Here is a 16,749-nt window from a genome sequence, read left to right on the forward strand (position 1 = left end):
TCCTCATTTTAATACAAAATAACACCGAGAGCCACCGGCGCGCCTGGCTTTTTTTCCAGGCAGCCCGAGACGGGAGAAGGACGCGGCCTGCCTGCTGCCGCCCAGAGCTCTTCCCTGGCGGCCCCGGCTCAGCCATCGCGTCCTGGGAGGGAGAGACCCAGAGACGAGCAGGAGGAGGTGGCGGCCGCGAGGAGGGAGGCGAGGGCAGCTCGGAGGGGTGGAAGTGGGAATCGCATCCAGGAGGGGGCTGGAGGGTTCAGGCTGAAGGGGGAGGGGGTTGACACCAGCAGGCGGGGGGGAGGGGAGGGGAGGGGGGGGAGCCGAGGGGTGTGTGGTTTCCGGCACAGGGCGCGCAAGAATTTGTAATCAGCTTGATTAGTGTGAGCAGGCTCGGCATTTATTACACACAATACCCAGAATAACAGGGAGCAGTGCGGGCGAGAGATGCTGCCGGCAGCCGCGCGGGGCACCAAGATCGCAGAGCGGGCAGCGCGGCGCGCAAAGGCCGCCTCCCGTGCGCAAGCGGAGAGGGCGCGCAGGAAGCGAAGGAGGGGGCCCCAAACACGCGCCCAGACTCTTCCTGCGGACCGTGCCCGGCACGCGGGGCGGCGATCGGGACTTCCCAGCCTCGGGAGGCTCCAGGCGCGCCTCGAGGGAACTCCTGCAAGCCGGTCCCCGAGGGGGCAGCGCGCCCGGCACGCTTGGAGACCAAGTCGCGCTCGAGATAACGCGCGCGTCTCCGCAGCTATGGGGGGATGCGCGGGGATGGGGGGGGTGGAGAGCAGGTGCACGCCGAGGCAGGGAGGCATATGGCGGGGGAGGGGGAGACACCTGAGAGGTGAGTGTTCGCCCTTCCAAAACTTGCAGGGCGTCTTTCATGGCACTGAAATCAACTGCACTGACTCGGTGATTGGTGGCAGTGCAGCCACAGTACACTGAGCATCATATTGATGCGCTTGCTCTTCACTTGGCTTTGCCCAGTCTCCCCTCCTCTGGAAAGTACTGCTGTACAAGGAACAGGTTGATCTCCTAATGGTTTTCTTGGGACTGTGCCACTAAGGAGCACAATTCCTATTACTAAGGCTGTGTGATCTACAAGGCATGGGAGCAAGACTGCTCTCACTTATGCAGTGCCTTTAATGTCATGTCACTTATGAGAGGTGAGCACTCATTGGACACTAGCCCAGCCGGAGGTGCATAGCCCATGTCCTTAAGGTAGGGAGTATCCCAGATGAAAGTCTCATGGAGTTTAATGCAAGAAACCCAGTAATAATTTTCAGCATAAGCCTAATTAGGTTTGTTTATATGCAAATGACATGGATTACAATGGGCCTTGCTCCCTAGCAGGTGCTTGATGACTATTGTACTAGAGGGGAGGAAAGTAGGGACAAGGTGCAAATTGACCTCTGATTCAGTGCATGTTCAGGCTTTCACTTTACTCAGGCCTTCCTTTCGCTTAATATTTCATCTATCAAACTGTCATGGATTGTGTTCAAAGAAAGTTAATCCCCACCAAGCACTGCTGAAATCATTAGAGACAAGAGAGCCATGATTAACTTATTGTATTGATTTCTATGATGCTTAGACAGGATTCACTTCCTTTGGTTACAACTCAATATGCTTTTATTTTATTTTGCATAGTAGGAGGAGTTGAAATTTAGAGAGGGCAGACATACCTCTTGTAAACTGGAAAAAATATATTGCCATAGAATTCTTGCCACCCTGTATTCAACACGGGGAGGAAAGACTTCTCCTAGTGGGAATAGTTGGGAATGAACTATCATACAAACATAGCACAGGAAGACATTCAGACACAACCTTTTGAAGTAACCCAGAGAACTACCTATTCATGTGAATTAAGCCACAAAAATCATAGTCATTCATATATATATAACACTTATAACAGCAGACATTGGACTTTGTTAATCTAGTCTATAGAAAGCTAGAAAGCCACTGAACTCTAATTCAGGGGTGCCCAAACCCCGGCCCTGGGGCCACTTGCGGCCCTCGAGGCCTCTCAACGCAGCCCTCAGGCAGCCCCCAGTCTCCAAAGAGCCTCTGGCCCTGCAGAGATTTGTTGTAGCCCACACTGGCCCACGCAACTGCTCTCAGCATGAGGGTGACTGTTTGACCTCTCACATGAACTGTGGGATGAGGGCTCCCTCCACTGCTTGTTGTTTCACATCTGTGATGCAGTAGCAGCAGCAAAGGAGAGGCCAGTCTTGCTTTGTGCAAGGCCTTTTATAGGCCTTGAGCTATTTCAAGACCTTCATTCATTCATATAAGTTTATCTTTAATATATCATTTATGTAAACTTATGTAAATTTATTCAAATTTAAATGTAAATTAATTCTTCCCCCCCCCCAGGCCCCTGACACAGTGTCAGAGAGATGATGTGGCCCTCCTGCCAAAAACTTTGGGCATCCCTATTCTAATCTGAACATCATGCAATACATGGTACTAGGATATTTGCATCCTGGATGATTGTGTCCTGGTCAAATGCACCCAGGTCAATGGCATCCTTGGACATTCATGTCTTGTTTGTTTTTGCATCCCAGTTATTTGCATCCTACTATAAGAGGGCAACAAAACCCATGTTATATATGCTAAACCTACCCCTACTTTTGTATTTTAAAAGTAAAAAAGTACATCTAATATAAATATCCATATATTGGAACACAAATGTCTGGGATGCACAAAAAAGATGTGAATGTACAATGTCTGGATGCATTTGACCAGGACAATTGTCCAGGGGACAATGATCCTGTCACTGCAATACATAACTGACCAACTACATTTGGTGGAAAGATCAGGGCTTTGGCATTGAAAAATACTAAAAAGTTGTAAAATATTCATTTGGAAATACATACTAAAAACTGTTACAATTCTATAAATAGTACTAGTGCACCAGTTGCACTAACTGGAGAAGAAAGCAGACCACTCTAGGAAGCAACAAGTCCACATAAGCTAAGAGGAAAGATACTCATAAATGGATAAGACTGCAAGTTTAAAAACATACTGGTTATGATTCAGAGATCAGTTAAGCCACAAAACATGAAATATAAGCCACTTTTACTGTCTGGGTCTTTAGCCCAAATACAGTTGTTTACTTGGTTTCTGAACTGGACCAAGCATTGACTGATGTAAGTAAGCAGCGGAAAGTATACTTGCCAGTATTTTCTCACATGTAAATGTGTTAAAAAGAGAAACAAAGTAGTTGTCATATGAACTTAAGCAGTTTTCTTAAATAGGCAACAGAGAGATAATTTTTTCATAACATACAAAATGAAAAATGCAGCATTATAAACTTTGAACAAAGAAAGAGTACAAATTAGCAATTGCTCAGAAAAAACAAGTGCATTAAACATACACACCTTACTATAATACCAAAACAAAGCATCAAAAGGTACACAGAAAATATAGGCTGACATCTATTGAAGTAAACACATACACCATAGAGTGTGTGCAGAAAATGGTAATAGGATGAGATGCATAAAATATTTATAACAGTCAGCAATGCATAGAATAGATTATTATGTTAGAAATAAAGAGCATAGCACTTGAAATGAAACTGTTATACAACATAGTTATTTCAAAAAGTGCAACTGAAGGTGGAATAAGTTAATATTCAATGTGTATGTGTGCATGCATAAGATTATTGCGAGTGAGTTCATGCATGCATCTTCATCACTCAGTGGCCCCAGCATCAAATGAAGGCTTGCATGTATGAAGCACTATCACTGAACAAACATCACAGTCTCTTATCACTTCCCCATTATCTCAAGCACAGTTATTTTTCGATTGGGACAGTTCACATAATCAGCAAGGAGTCATGGAGTGATGTCATGTATGTAACTATCATGTATGTGTGAACTGGTTCAGCCCTACACTTCTAGTCTTCAAGGCAATTAATCCATACCTGTCCCACTGAAGTCAATTACACCACTTCAAAGTAACTGGTCTCAGGTTTACAGCCTAAAGCAGTCACCCTGAATTTGTCTGCTCTGCCAGTTCCATTGGCTTAAGACAATCACTTAAGGGTTGTCATATGAATGGAAGCCACAAGTCACTTAAGGCAGTATCTGTGCACTTAAACCATTTTTGTTCTAATGCCATGAATGGTGAACCACAAACCACATGCTTCAGAACAGGCCCAAATTCAAATAATTTGTGGATCACACTTAATAGAAGCCCATCTTCTAAAACATATGGTCCATCAGAACTTGTATTTATTGAGGATGGTATTTGGTGTCTAGCAGTCAGAATTCTGTAGAGCCTTTCAACAATGGAAACATTTGCCAAGTACATTCAGCTACTGAAACAAACTACAAAAGTATTTAGCCTTTATAAAAATTATGGAATACAGTTCTTGAGTTGTATCCTAAAAACTTCAGTCATAACTCAGAACCATTGAAATCAATAAAACAATTGTGACTAACATTACATTGTATCCTAGGGTCTCCTGTAGAAGGACTTGTCTTTCTGTGGAAGGAGGTTATGGTTGAAGGAGTTCTTCCTCCTCAGGAGGAAGGAATCCTTTAGGATACAATCCATTAATTTTACTGAGACTTAAGGCCCAATCCTACACTTGTGCAGCATTGGCGCAGAGACTGCTTGCGCTGGTGCTAGCTATTTCAAATGTGCTGTAAAGCATGTCTGCGATGTCTCACATGCAGGAAGTGCCAGGGGGAAGGCCAGCGCTGTCCTGCCACTATTGGGGCAGGGGAACGGAGTTTGGGAGGGGTTGGTTCAGGGCCAGGTGGGAGCAGGATGGCAGAGTAGGCCTCAATTGTATTATAATCCCGCTCGCAGGCCTGAAAGCCCTACACTGAGCCCTACTCAGACTTCCACCAGTAATTTAGCTGGCACAGATCCAATTAGCCCCATTGGGCAGGCTGGGGCTTGACAAATGTCCCCTTACCCCAAGGGTCTCTAAACTTTTCAGCTGAAGGGCCACATCAAATAACTGGGACAGTGTCAAGGGCCAGAAAATTTTTTTTAAATATGTTAGAGATGGAACTTGAATGAATGAATGAATGAATGAATGAGCTCAAATGTCCAGGATTTCTCCCAACACCAATACAGTCCAAGAAATACACACAAAAATGGACCTCCATTCCCCCACCCCACAAGCACAACTCTGGTTGTGTTTGATCAGCTGGGCCAAAGGTTCTCAGGGATCAGAGGCTGGCCGCAGGCCGCATCTGGAGACCCCTGCCTTACCCTGAGTTTGCAGACCCCTGCCTTACCCTGAGATAATCCAGTCTGCTCAGTTTCAGCATCAGATATGGTGTGGGCTGTAAGACTCTGCTGTGCCAGTGCTGAATAGGTTTAGGCTGTTAGTAATGAATAATTTTCTTAGGATACACCCATTATGTCAGTTTTCATCTTTAAAAGTAGACCTTGTGGTATAAATCTCTTAACAGAGGCACAATGATTAAACCATCAATTTATAATAAAAGGATAATTTTTTTAAAGAAGTTTTACAAGTTTAGATATCTTCTTTGTAGGTTAAGAATAAATTAGGAATAAAAGACAGATGTGTTTTGACAGAGTAATAAACCTGAAACAAAGATTATGGGTGAAGTGCCTTACATGTTGATAACTAGACATAATTCAAACGAAAATCAATATTAGTGCTCTAGAAATGCATTTTCGTTAGTATCACAAATTGCTTCTCTGTAGTAGTGTAGAACTTGGAAGTATAAACTAAGTATAAATATGCCATTATTTGCATACTCATCCTGGTCAAAGATACTCAACACAACACTTTTTGGGAACTTACATACAATTTTATTATTATTATTATTATACTGTGGCAGCAGCACTCAAATTTGCGCCCGCTGCACACAGAGAATGCGTTCTCCATTGCGATCGGCAATCACAATTCCGGAGCACCACAGCTCTTCTTGTCCCCAGATCGGGACAACATGACACTCTGGCCATTTGCATCTATGGTGCATCTAATGCCCAGTGGGCATTGCGTCCAATTTTCTGTGAAGACACGACTGGCCAGACTGGCCAGAGCATCGCATCATCCCAATCTGGGAACAAGAAGAGCTGTGGCACTCTGGAACTGAGTGCCAATCATAGGAGGGAAAGATTTGGCCCCTTGGGCAGGGATTCAAACAGCCCTGTATTGTGGTGTTGCAGTCCACCAGGTGTTTGGATTGGGAATTTTGCATGCTCACTAGTTTGAACTCTACCCAAGAGTTTAAAAACTGGTGAGATATTGTTGTATTATGTTTTATTTTCCTAGTAGTGTGATTTTTTTGCAGCTATTCAACTGTCATCTTGTCTATACCTATGTTGGCCAGATATTTTTAAAGGATTTGGAGACTGTGCCAAGTATACCAATTAAAATAGGGATGGTTGCTGCTTTCTTTCCCCAAAGGTGCTGTATCTCAGTTGTCAGACCTTTATGTTTTTTGATCTTTTCCAATTTTTTTTTATTTTTCTCCTGGAATGGCCACATCAATAAACATTTTTTTATTATTTTTACTTTTATTATTGGGTTGTATCCTAAGAAAGTCATTACTATGTACCACAGAAATCAATGATACAAGCTAATAATAAATTTAAGTTCCATTTCACTGGGACTTAGTCATAACCAACATGGTTAGAATAAGTTCCAGAGGGGCAGCTGTGCTACTCTTTAGCAGCAAAAATAACAGAGTCTTGTAGTATCTTAAAAGATGTAATAAATGTAGTTCACCCTAAAGTTTTATATGCTCAATGCACTAGATATATGAAAACCTCAGTAGGCAGGTGCATGTGTGTATGTATATATGCATGCAGATAGATACAGATATGAAGAAAAAAGACTTGTCACAGCACAGTCCTTTGCAAGTCTACTCAGAAGTAAGTTCCAGTATAGTAAATTGGACTTACTCTCAGGTATGTGTACATAGGATTGCAGACTTAGGATACAAATGATGATGATAAATCGTTTTGTTGCTGTTTTCAACAACAACAGTTGAAAGCATTTTGCAGAGTAAAGAATAAGGTTCCCTACCCTAAAGGGGTTCACCATCTTAAAAAGAGTAGGGGAGACACCAAGGTATAGCTACTATGAAGAATGCCATGCTAGACTGAATAGGGACAATTGTTCTTCACCTAAGAAGCACAAGAGAGTAAGCTCTTTGAAAGGTACTTCTTTATTCAATTAAAAGGGAGGGAGTCAGACATCATGATTCAACTAAAGGACAATTTTTAATTATTGCATTAATTCGCAGAAGTGATAGGACTAAAAGTCTGGGCCTTGGGACGCTTAAAGGCCCTACCACCCTGTAGGTCAATATCCTCACTGAAGTCCTGTAGTTGATAACAAACTAGTATGTTTGATATTTTGACCAGCAAAATGAACCACTTGGAAAAAAAAACATTGATCAGGTTATATATAATCTAAAGGTGCAGAGTTGAATCCATAAAAAGTTAATTGTGCTTAAGTGTCACTAGAAGCAATGAGAGAAATTAGTGATATAAGGCCCAATCCTACCTGGGCCTTACACTGCTAAATTCCTGCTCTGACAGCACAAGGCTGTTTGTGGCAGTGCAAAAGCACATTTCTGGGCCATGAAACAGATGGCCAGATACAGCACATCCACCAGCACTTCCCAGAGGCTGTGTCAATGATGGCAGCAGGAAGGGGGACTTTTGGGGCAGGAAGGCAGGAGAACAAGAGATGGGGAGTGGGGGATCTCAGTGGCAAAGATGTATGCCAGATCTTATTCCTCATTTTTCCACTCACCCTGTCCTTTTGCTCTCCTCAGACATAAACCAACAAAATAGTTGGCATGGATTTGAAAAGACCCATAAACAGCCAGAAGGCCTACCCAGTGGTAAGTAAATAAGTTTTTTACTTACCTCTGGATGGCCTTCTGATCACCCCCCACCCCCAACAGCATGCTGCTCATGCACCATGGGGGCAGCTCCATGCCACACCATGGCAGGGGATAAGATTGGGCTGTAACTTAAGTCCCGTTAATTACAATAGTGCTGAAGCTTGACAAACTTCTCTGGATCAACCCATTATATTTTATTTTTCTACAAACATTTTTCTATTTGTAGTTTAGGAAAGTGCTGGACTATTTTATGTAAATGTAATCAATAACCCATCAAACTTTTATGACTGCTGGTGTTTAAAAACCTTTTAATTAGGGATAAATCCTATAGATGTATGTCATTCAAATGTGTATATTTTGATTAGATATAAAAAAGTATCTTTGGCTTCAGTGAGGACAAGTAAGTGAAAGTATTGTAACCTTTGATATAGAATTCAACCTAATCAACAAAACCTTTAGGCTATTTTGTTCTGTTTAAATGAAAAGAACTATACAAATCTTCTGAACTTTGACCAACAAAAAAGCTTAAACTGAACATCAGATATGGTATACTATATCCTTATAAATTTCATAGTCATTACAAATGTTGGATGTTTGTGTATGTATACACACGTTCTTCCAATATATAAGATACAAAGGGAGAAAGAGGCTTGTATATTCCAAGAAATGGGGGAACAGTATATATCCCTCCCTCTACTGGTGTCTTTGTTAACAGCACCCAGTATCAGGTGTTGCTCAATGCAAATGGACAAGTGCAATCCTTTATATTTTCCACAGGAATGAATAGCAGCCATCTCTTTATATGGAATAAAACAGGGGTCTCCAAACTTTTTGGCCAGAGGGCCACATCAAATATCTGGTGTGGTGTGGAGGGCTGGAAAAAAATTTAAATATAAAATTTAAATAAATATGGGACTTAGATGAGTGAATAAATGAATGAATAGGCTCATTCATTCAACCTCTCTGGCCTTCAGAACATCCTCCAGACATAATCAGAGCACAGTACTGGTCATGCTCAGTTGAATGGGTCAGAGGCTTTCAGGGGAACAAGAGGTTGGCCGTGGGCTGGGAAAAGGCTTGCTGCGGGCTGCATCTGGCCCCCGGGCCGGGGTTTGGAGACCCCTGGGATAAAGTAATGAGGTGAACTTGAAGAGACTGTTGGGGTCCCAGTGATCATAGTCACTGAGAATTTACACCGTGTTCTTCCTGCATAGTCCCATCCTAGAATCTTTTTCTGGGTAACTTGTGATATGGAGACTCATTTTCTTTTTATATACATGGTATACAACCACATTCATTAATATATCAGTATTTTCAAGATACTTTGACATAACCTAGAAAGCTGTTGTTAGGCACATGTGTCATCTGCTGTATTTTGGGCATTTGGGGCTAGTCAGTACCCGTTTCCTGTGTATTAGATTAATGCAATAGCATTGTTTCAAGTCATGCTTAACGTTTGGGGAACATATCTTCCTAACTATCTGAGATACTACTGCATTCATAATTATGAATGAAAGTCATGTTCAGACTTATAACTTTAATAAATACACTTCAATTGAAAAAAATGTAAAGACTTCAGAAGTACTTGTTACGTGACTACCAGAAATACTGATATCAGAATATCAAAGTCAACAATTCCAAGATGAGATGGAAGTTGCAAGTCCCTTTCTTTAAGGAAAAAAAAGAGGGGAAAGAAGTGTCATTAGGTATAAGAAATTTGTTTGCAATTATCATACAATTGTAATTTGTAATTACCATTTCCTTTCTTAATGAACTATGTGAGCGTATAGAAAATCTTTATTCATTTTTTTTTAAATTCTAGGATGAGGCAACAATCACTGGACTGCCTCTAACTGGATTTCAGAGTGATTCTAGGACATTATTCTGCCCTGTATTCTACTGTTATTGTTAAATTTACAATAAAATTAATTTTGGCATATATTCCTATTTTGTTTCTTTTTTGGTCCTAAATTTGAACGGCTTCATGATACCATTATGTAACCTGTGTACAATATATCTTTTTTTTTTGTCTCATAAGAGTTTTCTATTTGTGTGGTCAGTTGAGTTTGTAAACTCGGAATATTTGAACTATTCCACACTGTACATTTCTAATCATGATTTAACTTTGCAAGTCGTGGGGTTAGCAAGTAGTCCGGCAATGTTTTGGCTTATGGCCCAGTTTCCCCATGGGATGCAGCATAGCCTGCACTGGTGCCACTGCATCACCATGTGGGGATTTACATTGGATTGGGCTGTTAGGGTGCAATCCTAACCCCTGATGTCAGTGCTTTCCAGCACTGGCATAGCGGTACCAGTGGGGCATGTGCTGCATCCTGCAGCTGGGTGTCACTCACACAGGTCTCCTCAAAGCAAGGGAATGTTTGTTCCCTTACCTCGGAGCTTCATTGACCTTTTGTCAGTGCTGGAAAGCACTGACATAAGTGGTTAGGATTGTGCCCATAGTGTCACAACCTATGACGTATCAATGTCATGAGTGTTCTCAGTAGTACAGCAGTGCAGAGTCACATAATGTGTAGAACAACAATGCAGTGATTACTAGATGCCATCATGGGTTTCTCAAAAATAAATCTTGCCAGACCAATCTCTTTTTTGACAGGGTGAGTTGAAATATGGGGACTAAGCTCTAGCATGCATCTTTGCCATGGAGATCCACCCTTTCCACCACTCCCCATCTCTTGTCCTCCTGCCTTCCTGCCCCAAACCTTCCCCTTCCCGCTGCCAACACTGATGCAGCCTCTGGGAGGTGCTGGTGAATGAGCTGTATCTCTGGCCATCTTTGCCAATAGCCCAAAAATGTGCCTCAGCATCCCTGCTTTCACCCTGGCACAAAGAGCCTTGTGCTGCAGGAATTTAGCAGTGTAAGGCCCAGGTAGGATTGGGCCATATATCACTAATTTCTCTCACTGCCTCCAATGGTGCTTAAGCACAATTAACTTCTATGTGGCAGCACTTCAAGTACTTGAGAAGTGCTATTGTGTCCCCCCTTCTCTGAACTTTTTTCAGGACTCAACTCTCCACTTTTAGATGACAAAAAAAACTGATCAATTATTTTTCAAGTGGTTCATTTTGCTGATTCAAATATCGAACATACTAGTTTGGTAGCAACTGCAGGACTTCAGTTCAGGATATTGACCTACAGTCACATGGAAGAGGGCTGCCACATGGAAGAGGGCAAAGGTTTCTTCTCTGTTGCATGAGAGAGCAATGTCCCATTGTTCCAGTGCCCAAGGAGACCTCCAGTTGCTTCTCTGGCCCCACAGGGACAGGTACAGCATTGGCCATTTTGGCACCACTGTACTGCACACTGCTGGCAGACCATAGGACTGCACCCTCGGTATGTTTAGCCTGGAGAAGAGAAGGGGGGGGAACATGAGAGCACTCCTCAAGTACTTGAAGGGCTGCCACATGGAAGAGGGCAAAGGTTTCTTCTCTGTTGCACGAGAGAGAAGAACTACATATAATGGAGATATTGGTTGGCTATCAGGAAGAAATTTTTAATGGAAAGAGCAGTTCAACAATGGAATCAACTACTGAGGGAAGTGGTGGGGTCTCCCTTGCTGGAGATGTTCAGGTAGAGGCTTGACAAGTACCTTTTGAGGATGCTATAGAGAGGACTTTCCTGCTTCTACTAGGTGTTGAACCAGCTGGCCTTGAAGGTCCCTTCCAACAATATTATTCTACGTTGGCATTAATTGGTTTATATGTCTACTTTCTGAAGTTTGGTGCATCAGTTTATCTTCCTGATGGGTAAAATTCCAAGATCATCTCTCCCCACTGATTAAATATTTAAATTGCTCTGAGTTTATTGTAGCAACAGCTTCTGTGAAGCTTATGTTGATCAGAAAATGTTGATAACTTTTAAGCCTATTGAATGATACTTTAAGTCTAATGATACTGAAATTACATGCTTTTGCAAAATTATATTAGGTGGATGTTTGTGTTATGCCAACACAGGTATTTTATCAATGACATTATGGTTATAAAGCCAACTTCAAGTTGGTTGTGAATATCATTATCCACAACACCAGTGGGATTTAACTATTTTCAGTACAAATACATCAGTTTAAGTAACTAGAATGTTGATTACGACATCTAAATGCAGGTTACTTATGAAAATACATGGATTAATGGAAAAAAGCATTAACCTTAATTCACAAGTTATCACAGCAGTAAGTGGCAATATTTTTGTGATTAATAAATTTTGGAGTGTAAGAGCAAAGATAAAGTGAAATGGAAGCTCAAACTAGATGTAATGAGTACCATCACATTCCAGTCTTTAAAAAAAAAAAGCTGTTAGAATCAGGATCTCAGCCACAACCTGTGGGAAGGAGAAACTCTCTCTCCCCACCCTATGTTAGTTTCATTATGCCAGCCACCTTCAGCTGCTATTTGTCTGGGAAGCTGCTATCACTGGAGTTCCTGGGGAGGGCAAACACTAAGTTTCTTCAGGTGCTGCTGGTGTAAAGCAGTCCCTCTCCCTTGCCTTTGCTTTTCAGCCACAACTGGCTCTGAAACTGAGGAGGAGGGGTTGCTTTATACCAGTGGCCAGGCGCCTGAAGATTCCCCCCCCCCCCCAATGACTGTGGTCATATTTTCCTCCCAGGGCAAAAATCAGTTGTATCTGTGCATTGTGTGATTTTCACTGGGAAAATAGCAAGGTGAAGAAAGGTTAACTCTTCCCATGCAACATGGTCCCAGTCCAGACTGACTTCTGGTGGTGTCCCCCTGTCTCTTACTGATGTGACTGTACATACTTATTGTATTTTTGTATTTTGTTTTTAACTGTGACTGTGAACCATTTTGAGGTATCAGGGCCAGAAATGGCATGAAAGTATAAAACAATATCATTAATTAAATAAACAATGCATAAATGCAAGTCCAACAGAACTAGCAGCATTGATTTAGTGTGGGGAAGAAAGTAATACATCACTTGGGCTTTAATCTTGTGAATACTTAGGTTGCTTAAATGCCTTTGATGCAATGAGATTTCAGCAGCTTAACTGCATGGGATTGCAGCTTTAGAAGCTACTTTAGTAGGGGTACATGAATGACATCTTCCGATTTGTTCCTCAGTCTGCATTGATTCAGCAAATTTGTGTTGAATGTACCTATTTCATGGAATTCCAAAACATTACACAAAATAGGTAATATATCATTCTAATTAATTTGCAGTGAGAGTTTTTCCTTGAGAATTTTGAAAAGTGTTTAGATTGAATTAAAACCACACATGTTGAATGTATTCACATAACCACTTTGAGCTGGTAGCTGAAGTTGTCATCTGCTACAAGTAGGGTTACCAACTCTGACTGATGCAATTCCTAGAGTTTTCCCAGTAAATTTTCCAGTTGCTATTTTCCCTGCACATGCCCAATCTTGTCTGATCTTGGAAGCTAAGCAGGGTCAGGCCTGGTTAGTACTTGGATGGGAGACTGCCTGGGAATACTGGGTGCTGTAGGCTTATACCATAGTCTTTCAAGACTGAAGGTTGCCAACCATTTTCCAGTGAGTTTTTTCCAACACAATGACAAATTGGAAGTTCCTGGAGATCCTGTTAAAATCTCCACAATTTCTTCAAATAGTCCCCTGCAGATTCATGTTGATTCTCCATAGAGCCTAGGCCTTAAAATGCAGTTTCTTTTTTGCTGTCATGACTGCCTGTCTAATTGTGCCAACTCATTTTGGATGTGCTGAAACTGGAGTTCCCTCCTCTTCGGCACATGAGCGTTTCACTCCATTGGTTAACCATAGCCTTCCTTTTTCACTATCTCACAGTGGATTTCTTTTCAAAATAGTTGTGCAAATGCACCTGTGCCTACATTTAAAAAAATGTGAATTAAGCCAGACAGATAAAGGCACACTCACTGTGCAACTTTGTCCAAGCAATTTCTTTAAAAAAATGATAACATAAGGTTCTCAAACATTTTCATAGGATTGGCTTTGTCACCGAAGATAGCCTGCATTGTGGACCAGCACCAACTCAGAATGATTATTCCGGCATTTCCAGCTAACATAACTCTTTGAAAATATTATGTTTTTTTTCTATTGTACATTTAAGCGGCATACAGGGAATTGCTAAATATAGTGTGGATGCAAATTAACAGGGAGGGGGGAAGTTAGCACTGTATAATAAGTAGGTCTACTAGATGAAAAACAACTGGTCCATAGAGCAAGGCACTCCCTTAGATACCTGTGGTTTAAAGGTATTGTTTGAAGGTGCCATACTTCTCAGAGGAGATAATATTTCATAATGAAAGGTAATAACATATTTAAATGTTGTCTTTTCCAGGCACTAGATAATAAGTAGGGTAAAAGACGGAGTCTGACACTATGGAATAGGAATATATTTGAAAAATCTGTTATGGCACACAATGTTTAATGAGGAGGGTGCTTAAAACATTGGGTTGTATGTTTCTTTTCTGGATGTGTGTGTGTGTGTTTTTTTAAAACATTTATGTCCTTCAATTTAATCCAAATATACCTTAAGGGACGATTACACAATTAAACATATACAATGAGTTAAAGCAATATCAACTAAAAACCATAAATCATACCCAATAAAACAACAGAACACAATACCAGAAACAAGCAAGCAAGCAAGCGGGTCCAGTAAAAAGATATGTGCCTCTCTCCTGGAATAAAAAAGTTGTAGCCATTTTTCAGAAGATGGGGACAAGGCCAGCCTGGTGAGCTTCACAAGCGATGGAATTCCACGGTATGGGAATTACAACTGAGAACACCCTGCTTTTTGTCTTCACCAGTCACACCTCAGACAAAGGCCACATTTAGATAATCCTCCAAACCAGTGTTTCTCAAACTGTGGGTCGTGAGCCAATTTCAGGTGGGTCCCCATTCATTTCAATATTTTATTTTTAATCTATTAGACTTGATGCTGTCATGGGATGTGTCTGCATTTGGGGAAATGTTACAGACCTGTACTTTTAACAGGCAACTATGTACATGCTTTTAACAATGATAGTAAATGGAACTTACTCATGGGTATGTGTGGGTAGGATTATAGCCTAGGATTGTGGAAAATTTTCCTGCTTGTTGATGTCACTTCCGGACATGACATCACTTCCAATGGGTCCCGACAGATTCTCATTCTAAAAAGTGGGTCCCGGTGCTAAATGTGTGAGAACCACTGCTCCAAACCATGACACAGAGGATTGGGAACAAGTCATATGCTCAAGCATTCCTCCCTCCCTCTACAATCGTCATCATCAGTATAGTGGTTATCTAAGCAACCTTCAGATTGCCCTTGCAGCAGAATAAGCACATGATGGTTTGAGCAAGTCGTCCTACCCCAAATTGCAAATCACATTTTGGTCTTTGATTAAATGCTCTGGTTAGGGTAAACCATTGTTTACTTATTTATCTGTAATAATAAGCTATGGTTTGATTAGACCAGAAAATAATGTATTATACCATGCATACAAGGGAGCGAAGGGGGAAAAGGGAATGCCTAAAACCGTGACTACTGCCTGATACTCCAAACCATGATTTTGAGCACAATCTGAATGCAGCCAAGAAACAAACTGGGAGCATATCAACTTCTTGAAAACACAGTATATGGGAATGTTAGCCATGGAAGGGGTCATCCTTTAGGTAATCTGGACATTCAGGATTCTGAAAGTGAAGACCAGTAGTTTGATTTGTGCTCAGAAACAAATGAAGAGATAATACAGTTGTTTTAGCATTAGTGTAATAGGCTTCTATCAGTTCTCATCTATGAATATCTGGACATTTTAGATTATATGAAAGTTCTGTATAGTGTTCAAAGGCAGCTTATGAGAACAGACAGAGGGCAAGACAGGCACAGTGCCTAATGGTTAGTGACCAGCACCCATGTCCCTGCTCCCAGTCTCCCAAAGCTAGAGATCCCAGACAAAATGACGCTGTCTTGGGAAAGCCTCTTCCCCAAGTTAACAGGAGCCTCAATATACAGAGAGTCTACATGAAATCATATAGTTTGGGTGAACTGAAAGCCACGGAAACCTGCTCTCTTCCAGGTAAACTGAGACTAGGCAGGTAAAATGGTAAAAATACATGAAGTTTATGGAAAGATTGTAAAAATATCAAGACAATGGAGAGAAAATGCAAGAATAAAAATCAAGGCACTAACAAAAGAAGAAAAATGGAAAGCAGTAACGGATTAAAAGGCTAGGGACAAATAAAACAAAAACCAGACCTCCTCTAGGTAATTTCCCTATCCGACTTACAGCCAAATCCTATGTTTCAGCTTCGCCTTCAGAACTAGTGTTCTGGCAGCAAAACACGCTTCACAACATTATGAATGTTGTTACAGGAACACTTCCTGGCCATCACTGCAGATGCCAAGGACCAAACTGCACACAGTGGACAGGAGAGGCCACGCTCACACTGCAAGTTGATGGGGTGAGCAGAATGGGACCGGGGATGAGTGGAACAGGATGGATGAGGGGAAGGGGTGCCAAAAGGTGTGTATCGCAGCATAAGCGACTTGTGCCAGGATGCTATCTGCTCTGGAACCTTCCAACATGCCCCCTTTGCCTCTTCAGACTTGCAAAAGCTATATAGCTGGCACAGGTCTGAGAAGACCCAGTGGTGATTGAGGGGCTTACAAGCCTCCCAAACAGCACCCCACCATAGCATGAAGTGCAGCCCATTTTGTCACAGCTGCATGTTATGGTGGAGGAAGGAATAGGATTAAGCTGTTATTCATATTGTTCCAGATTCTTGGTCCTTGCACCTACTCTTTAGTAGGATCAGTGGACAAGCTCCCATGGAACATCAGATCCTCCTAACCTGGGCAAATATACAAAGGGGGAGGTGCATAAACTCATTTTTTTAAATGATCAGAATTTAACCAGATTTCGCCTGTGGGATTGGATAGTGTAAGTTCACC

General features: G+C 41.7%; 1 protein-coding gene and 1 long non-coding RNA gene across 2 annotated transcripts in view; one reads left to right on the forward strand and one right to left on the reverse strand.

The window, feature by feature from the left end:
- Window positions 1-16,749, reverse strand: part of SATB1 (SATB homeobox 1) — a 150,214-nt gene that overhangs the window by 111,658 nt on the left and 21,807 nt on the right. The gene's annotated exons all lie outside the window — the stretch shown is intronic.
- On the forward strand, window positions 71-9,753 carry LOC136651122 (uncharacterized). The gene is made up of 3 exons (XR_010794494.1): window positions 71-177; window positions 7,773-7,841; window positions 9,667-9,753. It is a non-coding gene; the product is annotated as an uncharacterized lncRNA (long non-coding RNA).

This window comes from Tiliqua scincoides, chromosome 5, assembly GCF_035046505.1.
Source record: "Tiliqua scincoides isolate rTilSci1 chromosome 5, rTilSci1.hap2, whole genome shotgun sequence".
Lineage (NCBI taxonomy): Eukaryota > Metazoa > Chordata > Lepidosauria > Squamata > Scincidae > Tiliqua > Tiliqua scincoides.